This window comes from Eschrichtius robustus, chromosome 19 (genome assembly GCF_028021215.1).
Source record: "Eschrichtius robustus isolate mEscRob2 chromosome 19, mEscRob2.pri, whole genome shotgun sequence".
Lineage (NCBI taxonomy): Eukaryota > Metazoa > Chordata > Mammalia > Artiodactyla > Eschrichtiidae > Eschrichtius > Eschrichtius robustus.
This window is the reverse complement of record NC_090842.1, coordinates 14,048,626-14,067,400: the sequence shown is the minus strand read 5'-3', so window position 1 is coordinate 14,067,400 and position 18,775 is coordinate 14,048,626. Positions and strand designations below refer to the sequence as shown.

Here is an 18,775-nt window from a genome sequence, read left to right as displayed (position 1 = left end):
ATTCTTCTCCCCAAAGTGGCCAGGCCTGACCTGAGGCCCAGGGGACAGAGCACTGGACCACCTGCTCCAGCTTGACAGCTTCCCTGTAAGCAGGGCAGGGCCACGAGGGTCTCAGAGACATTCCATGCCACCTCCACATCCAGAGATGAGGAAACAGGCCTGGGGGGAGGGAGCTGTCCCAAGGCCTCATGCCCAACCCCATCGTCCTCCTGTGAATCAAGCCCCTCTGCCCTTTGAGAATGTGGGGAGGGACATTCTAGCAACTAGCAGCCCTGTAGAGTGAGTCACAGACGCTCAATTTAAGGAGGAGGTGGATGAAAAATAGGGCTGAGTTGAGGCCACAGAAAAAAGAAGATAAACAAAAGCATAAATAGGAATGATTTTTTTCTGGTTAATTCCATTAGCCCAGGGTCTATATTTCTGAATAACATTTCATTCACCACCTCTGCTCAGTGGAAAGAGGATTCTAGACCTGGGGCACATGAATAACACAGGACCCACTCTTGGCCACATCTGAGTAGTAAGTCTCATTCAGAGAGGTGGGCTGAGTCAGACCCTGACTGGCTCCCTCGGCTCCCATATCCCATTCAGTGCAAGTCCAATCTGCAAAGGAGGCTCTATTTCTACCTCCCTTTAATCTGGGCTTGGCCCTGTGACTTGCTCTGACCAGTGGGATGTGCCTATGCCTTTGGCTTGTCCTCTCTTGCTGCTGGGAGGGCTTCATGTCATGTACACAATTCCGGGCTAGCTTCCTATAGGAGGCCTCAGGCATTTGAGTGAGAACATCCTAAACTAGTCCATCTGGCCTCTGTCTAGTCAGCCCAGAATCCCAGCCACCCCACAGAATCATGAGAAATAATCAGTGTTTGTTTATTTTAAACCACTAAGCTTTGGGGGTAGTTTGTTACACAACAAAAACTAATTGATATAGCCTGAAAGTGCATCATCTCTGCAAATGCTCTGTAAAAAGCCAGGTCAGTTCTAACCCAAAGCATCTTCTGGGAGTGGTTCCGGTGGCTTCTCTCCTCTGAATGAAGCTCAGGAAGACTTGGGGGCAAAGGTGCCCAGCTCATTGCCCTAGGGCCCAGCTCAGCATCTTCTATTGGAAGATGAACTTTCTGGAATTCAATACTAATCAAGACTTTTCTTCCCCTCTGCCACATTTGATTTACGTTTTGAAACTTTATTATAGCATTGTTAAACAAACCCAAATAAGGTAGAATAGTAAAATGGATCCTCATATAGCCATTATTCAGCTTCAAAAATTATCAATATTCTGTCACTCCTGTTTCACCCATCCTCCGTTTTTTTCCCTAGAGTATTTTAAAGCAAATCCAGACAGGCCATTTTACCAGTATGTAAGGATTCTTTAAAAAATATAATCGCATTACCACTATTGCACATTTCCAAATCAATAATCCCTTATATCATCTAATACAGAATCTATGTTCAAATAAACCCACACATATAAACCCACACAACTAATTCACTACAAAGGTACAAAGAACATACAATGGCGAAAGGATAGTCTCTTCGATAAATAGAGTTGGGAAAACTGGACATCCACATGCAAAAAAATTAAACTACACCATTACCCCACACCATACACAAAAATCAACTCAAAATGGATCAGAGACTTTAATGTAAAACCTGAAACCATAAAACTCCTAGAAGAAAACATAGGCAGTATACTCTTGGGCGTCAGTATTAACAATATCTTTCTAGATATGTCTCCTCAGGCAAGGGAAACAAAAGCAAAAATAAACAAATGGGACTGTATCAAACTAAAAAGCTTCTGCACAGCAAGGGAAACCACCAACAAAACAAAGACAACCTACCAAATGGGAAAAGATATTTGTAAATCATATGTCCAATAAGGGGTTAATATTCATAACAGATAAAGAACTCATACAATTCAACAACAGCAAAAAACAAACAACCTGACTAAAAAATGGGCAGAGGGGCTGAATAGACATTTTTCCAAAGACATACGGATAGCCAACAGGCACATGGAAAGATGTTCAACATCACTAATAATTAGGGAAATACAAATCAAAACCACAGTAAGATCCTACCTCACATCTGTTAGAACTGCTATCATCAAATAGGCAAGAAATAACAAGTGTTGGTGAGTATGTGGAGAAAAGGGAACCCTCATTCAATGTTAGTGGAACTATAAACTGGTAAAGCCAGAGTTTTACCAGTACAGAGTTTTCTCAAAATATTAAGAATAGGACTACCATATGACCTAAGTATTTCACTTCTGGGGTTTTTTGTTTGTTTGTTTGTTTGTTTTGACCACGCCATGTGGCTGTGGGATCTTAGTTCCCTGACCAGGGATTGAACCTGGGCCCACGGCAGTGAAAGCATAGAGTCCTAACCACTGGACCGCCGGGGAATTCCCAACACTTCTGGGTGTTCTTTTTTTAATATAACTTTTTTTTTCTTTCTTCCTTCCTTCCTTTGTTTCTTTTTTGGCTGCGCTGGGTCTTAATTGCTGGCTTGCGGGCTTTCTCTAGTTGCAGCGAGCGGGGGCTACTCTTCGTTGCGGTGCACGAGCTTCTCATTGCAGTGGCTTCTCTTGTTGCAGAGCACGGGCTCTAGGCGTGCGGGCTTCAGTAGCTGTGGCACGCAGGCTCAGTAGTTGTGGCCCGTGGTCTCTACAGCACAGGCTCAGTAGTTGTGGTGCACGGTCTTAGTTGCTCCATGGCATGTGGGATCTTCCCGGACCAGGGCTTGAACCTGTGTCCCCTGCATTGGCAGGCAGATTCTTAACCCCTGTGCCACCAGGGAACTCCCCCCAACATTTCTAGGTATTTATCCAAAGAATATGAAAATACTAATTTGAAAAGAAATATGCACCCCTATGCTCATCATAGCATTATTTTAAATAGCCAAGATATGGAAACAACCTAAGTGCCAATAAATGGATGAATAAATAAAGAAGATGTGGCATATATTATATATACAATGGAATACTACTCAGCCATTAAAAAGACGAAATCTTGCCATCTGTGACAACACTGATGCACCTTGAGGGTATCATGCTAAGTGAAATAAGTCAGAGAAATACAATACCATATGATTTTGCTCACGTGGAATATAAAAAACAAACGAACAAACCAAACCAAACAAAAACAAACATGTAGATACAGAGAACAGAGTAGTGGCTACCAGAGCGGAAGGGTGAGAAGGGCAAAATGGGTAACATATGTTGTAACTATATGGTTGGCAACTGTATGGTGATGGATGGAAACTAAATTTTTGGTGGTCAGCAGGCTGTAGTGTATACAGAAGTAGAAATATAATGCTGCATACATGAAACGTAATATTATACACCAATGTTACATCAATAAAAAATAAATTAAAAAAAAGAATCCTGGGGGCTTCCCTGGTGGCACAGTGGTTGAGAGTCTGCCTGCTAATGCAGGGGACACGGGTTCGAGCCCTGGTCTGGGAGGATCCCACATGCCGCGGAGCAACTGGGCCCGTGAACCACAACTGCTGAGCCTGCGCGTCTGGAGCCTGTGCTCCGCAACAGGAGAGGCCGCGATGGTGAGAGGCCCGCGCACCGCGATGAATAGTGGCCCCCGCTTGCCGCAGCTGGAGAAAGCCCTAGCACAGAAACGAAGACCCAACATAGCAATCAATCAATCAATCAATCAATCTTTAAAAAAAAAAAAGAATCCACGTTCAATTTTCCCTGGTTGTTTAAAAAATGTCTTTTTTTAAGTTGTTTTGTTTGAATTAAGAGCCCAGTAAGTTGGTCCACTGATTGATGGGTCTCTATGCCTTTTTTCCTCTCTTTTTAAAAAAAATTTTAAGGGACTTCCCTGGCGGTCCAGTGGTTAAGACTTCGCCTTCCAACGCAGGGGATGGGGGTTCGATCCTTGGTCGGGGAGCTAAGAACCCACATGCCTTGTGGCCAAAGAACCAAAGTGTAAAACAGAAGCAATATTGTAATAAATTCAATAAAGACTTTAAAAATGGTCCACATCAAAAAAAAAAAAAACCTAAAAAAACAATTAATTAATTAATTAATTAAGATATAACTCACATGTCATAAAGTTTGCCATTCTGAAGGGCACAATTCAGTGGAGATTTTTAGTATATTCACAAAGTTGTGCAACAATTACCATAATCTAATTCCAGAACATTCTCACCAACCTAAAAATAAACTCTGTAGTCATCAGCAATCACTGTTTATTTCCTCTTCCCCCTAGCCCCTGGCAACCACTCATCTGCTTTCTATCTCTATGGATTTGCATATTCTGGACCTTTCATGTAAATAGAATCTTTAATATGTGATCCTTTGTGACCAGCTTCTGTCACTTGGCATAATATTTTCAGGGTTCATTCATCATGTAAACTGAATGTTTGTGCCTCTGCCAAATTCCTGTGTTGAAGCTCTAACCCCCAATATGATGGTATTTGGAAATGGGGTCTTTGTGAGGTAATTAGGGCTGGATGAGGTCCTGAAGGTGGGGCCCTCATGACAGGATTAGTGCCCTTATAAGAAGAGACACCAGAGAGCTTGTTCTCTCTCTCTCTCTCTCTCTCTCTCTCTCTCTCTCCATGATCCCACAAAAAGGAGGTCACGTGCGCATACATCCAGAAGGTGGCTGTCTGCAACCCAAGGGGAGAGCACTCACCAGAAACCAACCATACTGGTACCCTCATCTTGGACTTCAGCCCCCAGAACTGTGAGAAAATAAATTTCTGTTGTTTGAGCCACCCAGTCTATGGTATATATTCAAGACCCATTTATTCTCTAGTTCTGCCCACATGGAGACACCCTCCTTGAAAAGGCATTGAATCCTTCCATTCACTTTAACACCTTGGGCTGAAAACACATGTTCCAAGGTTTCAACTATGAGATCCACATTCTTAAAGCACTAATTCTTAAATCTCACCTAGATTTCTCCCCTTGGATGGGGGGAGATGACCCAAACACAGCAAAGAACAGCTCAGGACTGTGGGCTCTGCTCGCCCAGAAGAGCTCATAGCTCCCCTGATCACCCGGCTGGAGCCAGGATTAGGGCCCTGAGACGAGGGGCGCCTGGTGGGTTACCGCCACCACAGATGGGACATGCTGCCTTCGGGCGCCTTTCTGCCACCACCGCCCCCAACTCCTGTCCTCTTCACTAGGCTGGCTGTCACCTCTAGTTTCCCTGGAGGTTGGGGACTCCAGACGGTCTCTGCTCACACTTCTGCATCATGCCTGCTGCCTCAGCACTACTGATCCACACCAAGGGGGAACAGCACACAGAACTGCTTTTCAGCACACCAACGTTCCACACAAAAGTTACTTTATGAGCCTGCAGGTTCTTTTTCATCAGAGGACATTCCCAAGGCCATGACTTCCTCCGGCTGCCCACTGCCCTTGCCAGCAGACTGGACATGCGTGGCCGCAGTGCTGAGTCGGGCACACCACCCTTGCTCCACTACTGCACACTCTCCTGGAGCACTGAGGACGGTGCCCTGGGCTCATCAGCAGGATCTGTCCTGAATCCAGTCCTAGAGTGACAAGAACCACACCTGCAGGTCTATTCCACTGACTAGCCGCACAGGACTGAGCTGGGCCCACGGACCTTGGTCTGGATTGTGTTGGGTGGTCATTCTTGCCTAGGTTCACAGGCCAACAGCCGCTGTCCTTCCTTTCCTGCTCATCACTGCACCAGCAGCTCACTCCTACCTGCTGCCATCACACGCCTGGCAACCTCGTGTGCCGGGGCCAGCCAAGAACTGAGACCCCCGCAGGCCCCTAGTTCCCAGCAAGCAAACGCCCCATTAAACTATTGCTGCCTAGCCGTGTTCTCGAGGCTTCAGAGCCGGGAGAGTGCAGAGAGCACAGCAAGCCGCGGCGCCCCAGCCCTGGACCGGGCTCCATGGATGCGCCAGAACCTCGCCGCACCCCACCCCCCAACACAGGCGACCTCTGCGCCCGCCTGTCCCGCGGACCCAGGCGCACCTCCGGCCACCGGGACCCAGGACGGCGGCGCGGGGGTCGGCCGGCGGCGGGCGCTGGGGTGGGCGGGGACCCGGGCTCCAGCCCGGAGGCCGCGCGGACCCGCCAGGCCCACCTCCGTCCCCGCCGCCCGGAAAGCTATGGTATATTATTATGGCAGCCTGAGCAGGCTAAGACATAGCATCTATCAGCACTTCATTCCTTTTTTTTAAAAATAAGGGTGAAACATTTTATTCTCAATTTTCTTTCTTTTTTAAATAAATTTAAACAGTAAAACAAAAATTCACAAGCTGTCTCCCTGTTCACTCTCTGCCTCCCTCCCCTACCTGTAGTCTTTAGTCTGGCTCCCTTTCCTTCACCCCACTCACACTGGCACAGGGTATCCAACTAAGAAAACAAAACCGCTCTAAGTACATGGAGACATGATGAAGGGAGGAGGTGACCTGCGTCCACATTCCAGGTTAAACTGCACAAGTCTGCATTTTCTGGGTTCTAAATAGTTTCCTTTCATTTGCCAAATTGAAAAAAAAAAAAAAATCCCTGGACCAGATGCTTCAAAACTCCCAGGACTGCCAAAGAATGCCTTGAACTCTCAAACTCCTAATTTAACCCTCCCCCACCCCCTTTCCCCTTTGGTAACCGTAAGTTTGTTTCCTATGTCTGTCTGTTTCTGTTTTGTAAATAAGTTCATTTGTATCATATTTTAGATTCCACATATAAGTGATATATGGTATTTGTCTTTCTCTTCCTGACTTACTTCACTTAGTATGATAATCTCTAGGTCCTTCCATGATGCTGCAAATGGCATTATTTCATTCTTTTTTATGGCTGAGTAGTATTCCATTACACACACACACACACACACACACACACACACACACGTCACATGGCTACTGTATATATATATATAGAAAGAGTATATCTACATATAATAGCTGTATATAGATATCTATATATAATAAGCGTCATTGTAATCTTTCTTGACATAGTATGCACCTTCTTGCTCCTTGAAAGACTGTTTCCTTCTTCATTTCTTTGTGGTTGAGCAGCTCTGGCTCAGTTGCTGCCATTACCACATCACAATCTGCAGCGGCCACCATCTTACCACCGGGACCAGTACTTCATTCCTTTTATTGTAATATAATATTCTAATGTATGGATATACCACATTTTCTTTATCCATTCATCAATTGATGGACATTTGGGTTGTTTTCATTTTTTGGCTGTTATGAGTTATATTGCTATGAAGATTCGTGTGCAAGTTTTTGTGTTGGTGTATGTTTTCAGTTCTCTTTGGGTATATTCCTAGGAATGTGGTTGCTGGGTCATATGGCTACTCTACGTTTAACTTTTTGAGGAACTGCCAGTCTGCTTTCCAAGGCAGCTACACCGTTTTATATTCCCATCAGCAATGTACGAGGGTTTTGATTTCTCTACATACTCACCAACACTTGTTATTATCTATCTTTTTCATTACAACCATCCTAGTGGGTATGAAGTGGTATCTCATTGTGGTATTGATTTGCATTTTCCTGATGACTAATGATGTTGAGCATCTTTTCACCTGCTTATAGGCCATTTGTATATCTTCTTTGGAGAAATGTTTATTCAAATCCTTTGCCTATTTTTTTAAACTGGTTTATCTTTTTATTTTTGAGTTACAAGAGTTCTTTATGTATTCTGGGTACTAGACTCTTATCAGATGTATGATTTGTAAATATTTTCTCCTGGTCTGTGAGTTGTCTTTTCACTTTCCTGATAGTGTTCCCGATGCACAAAACTTTTTAAGTTCGATGAAGTCCAATTTATTTTTTATTTATTTTCCTATTTTTTGGTTACTTATGCTTTTTGGTGTCATATCTAAGAAACTAGTGTCTAATCCAAGGGCACAAAGATATACATGTGTTTTATTCTAAGAATTTTATAGTTTTAGCTCTTGTATTTAGGTCTTTGATCCATTTGGAGTTAATTTTTGTATATGGTGTGAGGCAAGAGCCCAACTTCATTCTTTTGCATGTGGCTATCCAGTTGTCCCAGCACTAGTTTTGTTTTATTGGTTTTTTTAAAATAAATTTACTTATTTATTTATTTTTGGCTGCATTGGGTCTTCATTGCTGCACGCAGGCTTTCTCTAGTTGTGGCGAGCAGGGGCTACTCTTTGTTGCGGTGCACAGGCTTCTCATTGTGGTGGCTTCTCTTGTTGCGGAGCACAGGCTCTAGGCGTGCAGGCTTCAGCAGTTGTGGCTCGAGGGCTCTAGAGTGCAGGCTCAGCGGTTGTGGCACATGGGCTTAGTTGCTCTGTGGCATGTGGGAATCTTCCCGGACCAGGGCTCGAACCCGTGTCCCCTGCGTTGGCAGGCAGATTCTTAACCACTGAGCCACCAGGGAAGTCCTCAGCACTAGTTTTTAAAAAGATTATTCTTTCCCCCAATGAATGGCCTTGGCATCTTTACTGAAAATCAGTTGACCACAAATGCATAAATAGATATGGATTTATTTCTGGACTCTCAATTCTATTCCATTGATCTATATGTATATATTTATTTATTTATTTTATTATTTTTTTTTTTTTGGCCTCGCCACACAGCTTGCCAGATCTTAGTTCCCCAACCAGGGATTGAACCTGGGCCCTGGCAGTGAAAGCGCTAAGTCCTAACCACTGGACCGCCAGGGAAGTCCCTATATGTATATCTTTATGCCAATACCACACTGTCTTGACTTCTGTAGCTTTCTGTAAGTTTTGAACTCTTAAGACATTTTAATCTATAATAATTTATTTTTCCCTTTTTGTTTTTGTTGAAGAAACTGGGTCACTTGTCCTGTAGACGTCCCACATTCTGGATTTGGATAATTGTACCCCTGGAATGTCATTTAACATATTTATCTCTGTATTTATAATATTTAGATCAGGAAGCTTCATTGGGCTCAGGTATAATTTCCATAGGAGGTGCTGCATTATATCAGGAGGCACAGAAGTTCTGTTTGTCCCACTTTAATTAGCTAATGTCATGTTCTTGCTCCATGATCCATCCATTATAAAGTTCTCCATCAACATTTTACCTTTCATCAGGTATTCATGATTATAGCCTTGATCCAGTAATTTCCTTAGGTGGTGACTTTCTTATTCTATCTTCTCTTCCATATTTATTACTGTGATTCTTTTATAAAGTAGAACTTTCCTTCCTCATCTATTTTCTTATCTTAAAATTTGGTCTGGGTAGAAAAAGCAGGATAAAAGCTTGATTCTTTCCCCTTATTTACCAGCTTTCAGAATGAGTTGTTCCCTAACATTTTCCAAAGGTAATTAATGATGATTTTTCAGTATCACTTTGAATTCATTAATTTTTTAATTTTTAGATTTCAATCCATTGAAGTTACTTTAAAGTCAGGTTCACTGAGGTATAATCGATGTACACTAAAGTTCAGCCTCTTTGATGAGTTTCCACAACTATATACACCAACACATTATTCAAGATGTAGAACATTACTATCACCCCAGAAAGGTCCCCCGTATCCTTTAGCGGTCAATCCTCTTCCCCACCCCACACCTCTGGCAATCACTTCATTTCTGTTCCTGGAGTTTTATTTTTTCCAGAATATTATATAAATGGTATCATGTAATATGTTGCTATTTCTGTCCTGTCTTCTTTCACTTAGCAAATGTGTTGGGGATCCTTCCATGTTGCTAAAGTCTGTCAGTGGTCTCTTCCTTTTACTTTTTAAAAAATTTTATTTATTTATTTGGCTGCACCGGGTCTTAGTTGCAGCGTGTGGGATCTTTAGTTGTGGCATGTGGGATCTATCTAGTTTCCTGACCAGGGATCGAACCTGGGCTCCCTGCATTGGGAGCAGGGAGTCTTAACCGCTGGACCACCAGGGAAGTCCGCTCTTCCTTTTATTACTGAGTAGTTTTCCATTGTACCAGGTTTTTGCAAATATGAATAAAGCTGCCACATACATTTGCATACAGGTCTTTCTGTGGACATATGTTATTTTTCTTAGGTAAATACCTAAGAGTGAGTGGCTGGGTGATAGTTGGAGATTTAAACAGTAAGAAATTGCCAGCCTATTTTCCAAAGTGGTTGTTTGTTATTCTTTTTAACATTTGAATTATTTCATCATTTGGCTAGTGGGAGCTCCTTCCAGTGGGTTCCTGTCCTATTGACAGACTCCAGTAGTCTTCAATAGCTTCCTTGATTTCAGCCATGACTGAGGGTTCCAGGCTCATCTTGTACATTTTCTGCCTCAGACTAGATAGAAATCAGCTACTTTTCCAAGGAATTCTTTTAGTGGGAACTGGTACTTAGAAACCACAGCCTGAATACTACAGGCGCTCATTACTACTGGGTTTTCAGTGTTTATGTGAATAGACCTAGGAAATTCGGGGTTTTTAAAATTAATTAATTCATTAATTAATTTTCGGCTGCATTGGGTCTTTGTGGCTGTGCGCGGGCTTTCTGTACTCGCGGTGAGCAGGAACTACTCTTCGGTGCGGTGCGGGGTCTTCTCATTGCGGTGGCTTCTCTTGTTGCGGACCATGGGCCCTAGGCGCACGGGCTTCAGTAGTTGTGGTGCGCGGGCTCTAGAGCGCAGGCTCAGTAGTTGTGGCACACGGGCTTAGTTGCTCCACGGCATGTGGAATCTTCCCGGACCAGGGCTCGAACCCGTGTCCCCTGCATCGGCAGGTGGATTCTTTTTTTTTTTTTTTTTTTAATTACTTTATTTTATTTTATTTATTTTTGGCTGTGTTGGGTCCTCGTTGCTGTGCACGGGCTTCCTCCAGTTGCAGGGAGCGGGGGCCACTCTTAGGTGCAGTGAGCAGGCTTCTCATTGCGGTGGCCTCTCCCATTGCAGAGCACGGGCTCCAGGCGCGTGGTCCTCAGTAGTTGTGGCTCACGGGCTCAGCAGCTGTGGCTCATGGGCTCTAGAGCGCAGGCTCAGCAGCTGTGGCGCACGGGCCTAGTCGCTCCGCGGCACGTGGTATCCTCCCGGACCAGGGCTCGAACTCGTGTCCGCCGCACCGGCAGGTGGATTCCCAACCACTGCACCAAGGGAAGTCCCGGCAGGTGGATTCTTAACCACCTCACCACCAGGGAAGTCCCAGAATTATAAGGTTTTTAAACTTCTTTAGATTGTTATTTGCATCTCTTTTGTGCTGAAAATCTTGTTTCTTAATGACACTTAAGATAATTATTTTCTTTATCCTTTCATATATATAGAAGTTTCAAAATATTTCAATAGTAACACTGATAACAATAAAACAAGTCTGTGCAGTTTAAGATTTCTTTGTGGTTCTTTCATCTTAGGTCATATTCCCAATGGGAATGTATAGTCAAAAGATCATGTATTTCCGGGACTTCCCTAGTGGCCCAGTGGTTAAGACTCTGTGCTCCCAATGCAGGGGACCCAGGTTCTATCCCTCGTCAGGGAACTAGATCCCACGTGCCGCAACTAAAGAGCCCACATGCCACAACTAAAGCTCCTGCATGCTGCAACTAAAGAGCCTGCATGCCGCAATGAAGATCCCACAAAGCCAAATAAATAAAATAAATATTAAAAAAACCCAAAAGATCATGTATTTCCATTTGTTTCTTATTTTTAGAGATTTGTTTTAAATTCTGTGTTTTAATTATATAAAACACAACATTCCAAAGTAAAAACTATAAAAGCCATGTTCAGAAAGGTCTTTCTCCCCCCCTTATTTCCCCCTCCCTGATAAATATTTTTATTAGTTTTTGGTTTATTCTTACATTGTTTACATTTTAAAATACAAGCATATTTTTCATATTTCCTCTTTTTGCCTACAAAAGGTGGCATTTTACACATATTCTTTTGCACCTTGCTTTTTAAAAACTATTTTAAAATAAAACATAGAGGTAACAGAAAACGAATGTATAGTTTAATGAATTATTATAAGATAAACAAACTTTATATCTACCGTGAAATCAAGGAATGGAACCCAGTCAGCCAACCTAAAAGGTCCTCCATGAGCCCCATCTCAACTACAGCTCGCCAAAAAAGTAACCAGCATCCTAATTATTACAGCAATCACCTTGCTGGCTTTCTTTCTGGTTTTATCAACCAAGTGTGCCTCCCTAGACAGTATAGTTTAGTTTTCAGCGTTGCCCATTTTTAAAATTTCATATCTTTTAAGCCTCTTTTAATCTACAATCTACAGGATTTCTCCTCCATCCCATTCTTTTACAATTCATCTGTTAAAGAACCCAGGATATGCGTACCAGAGAGTGCTCCCAGTCTGCACATTCATCTGCACAACGTGTTGTGCAATTCAACACGTTCCTCTGTTCTCTGCTTTTGCACATTGGGGGTTGGATCAGACTCAAGCTTAAATCCTTTGTCACGACTACACGTGGTGCTGGGTTCTCCCAACAGGAGGTAATGTCTGGTTTTCACTCTTTTCTGATGTTGATAGCTACCAATGCTTAATGCCTAGACCCATTAATTCATCAAGGGTGCCAAGTGTGATATTCTCACTCACATGGCTATCTGATCAAGCCTTTTCCCATGAGGCAAGCAGAGTCAGTAGCAGGTCAGCAGCTTTGCCAAGATATCTGATATGAATGACATAGTGTACTTTCCTCCCACGTCTGACCTCTCTATGAAATCAGAAAGTCTCCAGGCCTGTGTGATTTGTTTTCTGCTTCTCAGAAGAAGATTGGCTGGCATCCAGACATGCACTGCCTTTACCCTTGTAATCCAAAGCTACCTGAATGATTTTATCAACTAAGACTCACTCCTGGGTCCACAGACCAAATGCCTGTAGCAGGCAGTACACGTCTGACAGGTGCTGCATGTATGTGATCAGTGTTAGCACGTCTGGGAGGCTTGGCACCTATACGAGATCCCTAGGGCATCTACCAAGCTGGAGTATTGACTTAGATGAAGCAAAACGTAAAAACCTGGACTTCCCTGGTGGCGCAGTGGTTAAGAATCCACCTGCCACACCATTGTAAAGCAATTATACTCCAATAAAGATGTTAAAAAAAAAAAGAATCCTCCCACCAATGCAGGGGACACGGGTTCGATCCTTGGTCGGGGAAGATCCCACATGGAGCAACTAAGTCCGTGCGCCGCAACTACTGAGCGTGCGCTCTAAAGCCCACGAGCCACAACTAGAGCCAGTGTGCCTAGAACCCATGCTTCACAACAAGAGGAACCACCGCAATGAGAAGCTCACACACCAAAACGAAGAGTAGCCCGTTTACCGCAACTAGAGAAAGCCCGCACGCAGCAATGAAGACCCAACACAGCCAAAAAATTAATTAATTAATTAATTTTAAAAAAGAAAAACATAAAAGCCTGCCCAGTGCCACAGACGACAGAAGCACTGAAACAGGAAGATGCATTACTCAACGTTTCCTTAGAACCAGGTGTCTAACACAGAGCTATTTGGGCCATACCTACATGTTTGAGGTATATTTCTCTATAGTCACTCACCTTTTTACTGAAATTTATTTGTAAAGAAAACCTCATAACACTTACTTTGAGAGGAAAACAATTCTAACTTGCCAAAATGAGAAGGTAACATCAAGGAGAGCAAAATAATGTAAATTCGAGTGAGAAAGCATTGCCTGCTGAACTAGGGATCTGTTCTCTCTTTTTGGAAAAGGGAGACTAGCAAGGGTTAGAGAGGTGTTTGAAATATATTAGCACCAGACTGAGTCTTTCTCCTAGAGCAGTCATTCTCAGCTGGGAGGTGGATTTTGTCCCCCAGGTGACATTTGGCAATGCCTAGAAATATCTTTGGTTGTCAGAACTGGGGGTGGCGGCGCTACTGGCATCTAGTGGGTGGAGGTCAGGATGCTGTAAACATTCTACCCTGCACAGGGCAGCCGCCCCACAGCAAAGAATTGTTTGTTTCTCAGCTGAGGCTGAGAAACCCTGTCCTAGAGAAGTAAGAAGGATTGAAAAAGAACTGAAAAGAAATTTCCTCACTCTGGGATTCAATGTTATTTAATGCAGGATCCAAGTACCATGTTACACCATCCAACATTAACTAATGGCACATAATCCACACTTAGAAAACGCTGTTTAAATGATGAGATGTCTTGGAACGAAAGCACCAGTGCTAAAAGAACAATGTTATCAGGAAGCTCATCTCAGAGAAGTCCACAGACCCAGCGGCAGTACTAGTTCATGCTGTGCTGCATGCTGTTCTTACAGTCAACATTTATTAAGCACCTACTATGTGCAGCCACTGTGCTGGGAACTGGTAAGGTGTGATTCCAGTAAGAGGTATACAGGCCAGTGGGGGAGGCAAGGAGGTAAATAAATGAGTAGAAAACAGTATCATGGGAAAGTGTGTGCAGCTAAAGGGAAGATGAGAAAATACCCACTGGGGATGGTGGCAGGGGGTTGCCAGGGAAGGTGATGATTCCAGTTCTTAGCACTCCCAAGGAGCTCCCTCTAGTTAGAAGCAGAGCTAATTCAAAAGCAATGCATGGCTTCTGGCTTCTGGCTTCTGGCAGAGTGCATGAATCCAAACACTTCTAACACTAATTGTAGTATGGATTAAGATGTGTAAATATACTCTAAAATAACTTTAAAGAAAAAAAAAGCAGTACGCTTGGAATATCCATTGCATTGCTGTTTACACTTGAAGAAAGAAAACTGGAAACAACTTAAATGCCAAACCACAGGAAAACAGTTACCATAATCTGAGAACTAATTGCTGTTTATTGAGTCCTGACCGTGTGCCAATGGGTATATATCCAGTGTAGCACAATGATTATACCTTTCTCTCCTTGTAGCGACTGCGAGAATTAATCCTCCCATTCCCGGGGAAAAGTCAGACTCAGAGAAGACATGGAAAGGGAGTCTTTTCAACCAATGCTGCAGAAACTACTGGAAATCCTTACTTAAAAAAAAAGAATTAAGCATAACCCTTACCTCACACCATGCATAAAAATAACTTGAAATGGATCATAGACATAATTGCAAAACCTAAAACTATAAAAATTCTAGGAGAAAATATTTGTGGCTTTGAGTTGGGCAAAATTTTCTTATATTTGACACCAAGAGCACAAACCATAAAAAAAAAAAAAATGGTGTTGGGGGAGAAACAATAGGAATAAGTTAGAATAATGTTGTTATCAGAGTATTTGTTTTTATAGTTATCATCTATCTTTGGCAAGTGATATGGATCTCCCATTTATGGTAGTGATATAATGTTTCCTTTTTAAATAAATGTGACTAGGTTTCCAAAATGTGAATGACCCTAAGGAAAAAATGTGCAGGTAAGATATGTACAGACTCTGAAGCTAGAACCCTTGAGTTCAAATTCTGGCTCCACCTTACCTTGGGAGAGGTCAGCATTCTCTTCTCGCCTCAGGTTCCTCATCTGTAAAATGGCCTTGATACAAAATTCTGACCTCAAAGCGTTCTGAGACTATTTACCGAGTTTCTATATATGGAAAACTTAGAACATGGGATGGTATGCGGTAGCTCAGTATTTACTATTATTATTATTCACTATTATAAATAGCAGTAAAGACGGGTTTTGGAAAACTTAAGCTTTCTCTTTTTTATTTTTTCAAAGCACAGGCTTTTATTATGTGGTAATTTTACAGTTTTAACTTTAAAGGCAACTTATCCACCCCCACTCCCCAAATATATTCCAAGACCAGTGAACTTCTCTCTTTTATTTTTGAATGATTTCCTTTATTGCTGTTGCTTTTGTACCCTCAATAGAGATCTGTGAACAAAATACTTGACTGTGAAAGAAAGAAACAAACACAGTGTGGAACTAGTCACGTGGGACCCCTGAACACTCTGAACAGCTCCTGCTTCAAGAAAGTTGCTGATGTCCTTCTGAAGGACTCCAACCTCTGATCTCCAACCTCTAACCTTCAACTTCTGACCTCCAACAAGCAAGGAGACTCAAGAGTAGAAGAACAGAGTGTGGAGAGTCCATACTTCTGCTCTTCTCAGAAAAAAGGGACAGTGGACAAAGGGACTCCAGCAGACCTTTTTGCCTGAAAGCTTCCTTGGAGCAACACGATAAAAAAGGAAACAAAACAAAACAAAAAGGAGAGAAGCAGAAGTCAGTAGCTGGAGGGCCTTTAGCTCGACAGCTCTGTGGATGGAAACCTCTGCAGAGAGTTACCCTCTCTATGCATCAAAGAAAATAACTACCACCAAGAAAGTAACCAAGTTCATGAGGATACGAAGCAACTGGAACTCTTACACATCGCCCTTGGGAGCATACAATCATTTTGGAAGACTGTTTGGCAATTCTAATAAAGTGAAATATACACCTGCCCTATGAAGCAGCAATCCTACTCCTAGTATTAACCTAGAAAACTCAAGATCTATGTCCACAAAAAGAACAAACAAGAATGTGCATTGCTACTATATTCATGCTATGAATAATACGCAGTTCCAAAAGCTGAAAACAATCCAAATGTTCATCAGTAGAAGAATGGATACAAACTGTGGTATAATCACACAGCGGAAGACTACTCAGCAAGAAAAAGGAACAAACTGGTGATCCATGCAACAACATGGATGAATCTCAAAAACATTTTGAGCAAAAGAGGCCAGACATGAAAGAGCACATGCTACATAATTCCATTTACTCGAATACAAGGACAGGCAAAAAACTAATCTACGGTAACAGAAATCAAACAGTGATTGTCTAGGGTGGGTGGTAGTGGTAGGAACTGACTAGAAAGGGGCATGAGCAAATCCATAGTGATGGAAATATCCTGGTTCTTGACTGGGGTGGTGGTCACCTGGGTATACACAATTGTCAAAAGCCATCTGTACTGGGATGAATAGTGTCCCCCCAAAATTCATGTCCACTGGAATCTTAGAATGTGACCTTATTTGGAAATAGGGGCTTTGCAGATTTAATTCGTTAAATTAGAGTGAGGTCATACCAGATTACAGAAGGCCCTAATCCAATGATTGGCGTCCTTATAAGAAGAGAAAATAGAGACACACAGGGAGGATACAACGTGACGATCAAGACAGAGATCAGAATGACATGTCCACAAGCCAAGGAGTTGTGAGCAACCACCAGAAGCCAGGAAGAGGCAATGAAAGGTCAAAGAAATCATGGCCCTGTTGACACCTTTATTTTGGATTTCTAGCCTCCAGGCCTGTGAGAGAACACACTTCTGTTCTTTTAAGCCACCAAATTTGTGGTACTTTGTTACGGTAGCCCTAGGAAACTAACAAACCATCAAACAGAATGTTTAAGGTCTGTGCCTTTTATTTTAAGTAATTATACTACAATTTTTTAAGTTGCAAATAGCTCATTGGAAACAGCAAGCTGGTGATGAGGCTTCCTTTGGCTTCTGCTTCACCAAATTAGACAGAACACCTGAAGGAGAGCCAGGCAATGCTGTTCAGAATCCACATTTAGCGGGAGAACCGGGGCACTGCCCAGGGAGCCCCTCCCTCCCAATGGCTCTCCCTTCACACTCAACCACCCTCCGCATCTGTTCCCTCTGCCCACAGCAAAATGCCTCTTTTACCCTCTCAGACACAAATACTATGGGGACTACAGGCAGCACTACCCAAGAAAGCCACCCTGCAGATGCCCCATTCAAAAATGAGCCAACCCACTGCCGAGGGAGGTCCAAGCCTTAGAATTAAAGGCTGCAGAAAAGCCTGATTAGGGGCCAAGAGCCTTTAACCCAGCTCTTCAGTAACTCACAAATTTATTATCTGAAATATCAACCTTAAGGAATCTTCCATTCCTTTGCTTTCTGCAGTCCAGACACTTACAAAAGGGGAATTTTTATTTCATTATTTTGCTTCATCTTAGAAGCCCATGACCCTGAGAACTTGCCAGTCACTTGTCTAAGCACACCGGCAGATATCTGCATGAGGATTGGCATCAGCAAAGGTCAGGAAGGTCACTGAATGCAAAGACCACCTGGCCCAATCCGCACTGGATGCTCTGATCCCCATTCCGGATCCCCCACATTTATGGCCAAGGAACTTGCCAGGCATGAACTCACCGAATCCTCACAACAAGGCTAGAGGTAGGACCATTATTATCTTTAATTTTCGATGAGGGCACTGAGGACCAGAGAGGTGATATAACTTGTCTGAGGTCACACAGCAGTAGACAGAGGAGGGATTTGAGCCCAGACAAATTGGCCTGGAAGTCTTAACCACTGGCTGCACTGCCAAGTGGATGCCTCTTCTTTGGATTGGGCACTGGATTCCCCAGTGACTGAGAACCCGAAGGTTTGTTAAATATCCAGACTCCTTCAACTTTTTTCCCTTCTTGATAAACAATAGAGCAGTGAGTCCCAAAGTCTACTGGGACATCCTCCAAAGCATTATATAAACAAAAACTAAGTGTAACAGGATTAAGGTTGTTTAATTTTGTTTTTTGGGTTTTGGAATGTTTTGTTTTGTTTTGAGATGAAAGTTAACCAAACGACAACAGAGCTAAACTGAAAAAAAGGCTAAGATCAGAAACATGCATTTTTTTCCCAACTAGATGGAAAACCCCAGTTGTCGGGGTTTTTTTGTTGTTTTTTTTGCTGCATCACATGGCTTGTGGGATCCTAGTTTCCTGGCCAGGGATTGAACCCGGACCCACGGCAGTGAAAGCACAGAGTCCTAACCACTGGACCACCAGGGGATTCCCAAAACCCCAGTTTCTGTTGTCCATTATACCAGGAAGGAGTTTGGAGCTGGGTTTGCTAAAAAAGAATCAAACCAATGGTTCCTTACTTTAGGAAAAGACACTTCAGTCCATATGTACTGACTCTGTACATGTCCCTAGACCCTCTCCAGAGGAGTCCACAGTAGCTGTTGGCTCAG

The 18,775-nt window shown here is 43.0% G+C and overlaps 1 protein-coding gene across 3 annotated transcripts in view; it reads right to left on the bottom strand.

The window, feature by feature from the left end:
• The window catches only part of IL34 (interleukin 34), a 69,893-nt gene that overhangs the window by 12,428 nt on the left and 38,690 nt on the right, over positions 1-18,775 (bottom strand). The gene's annotated exons all lie outside the window — the stretch shown is intronic.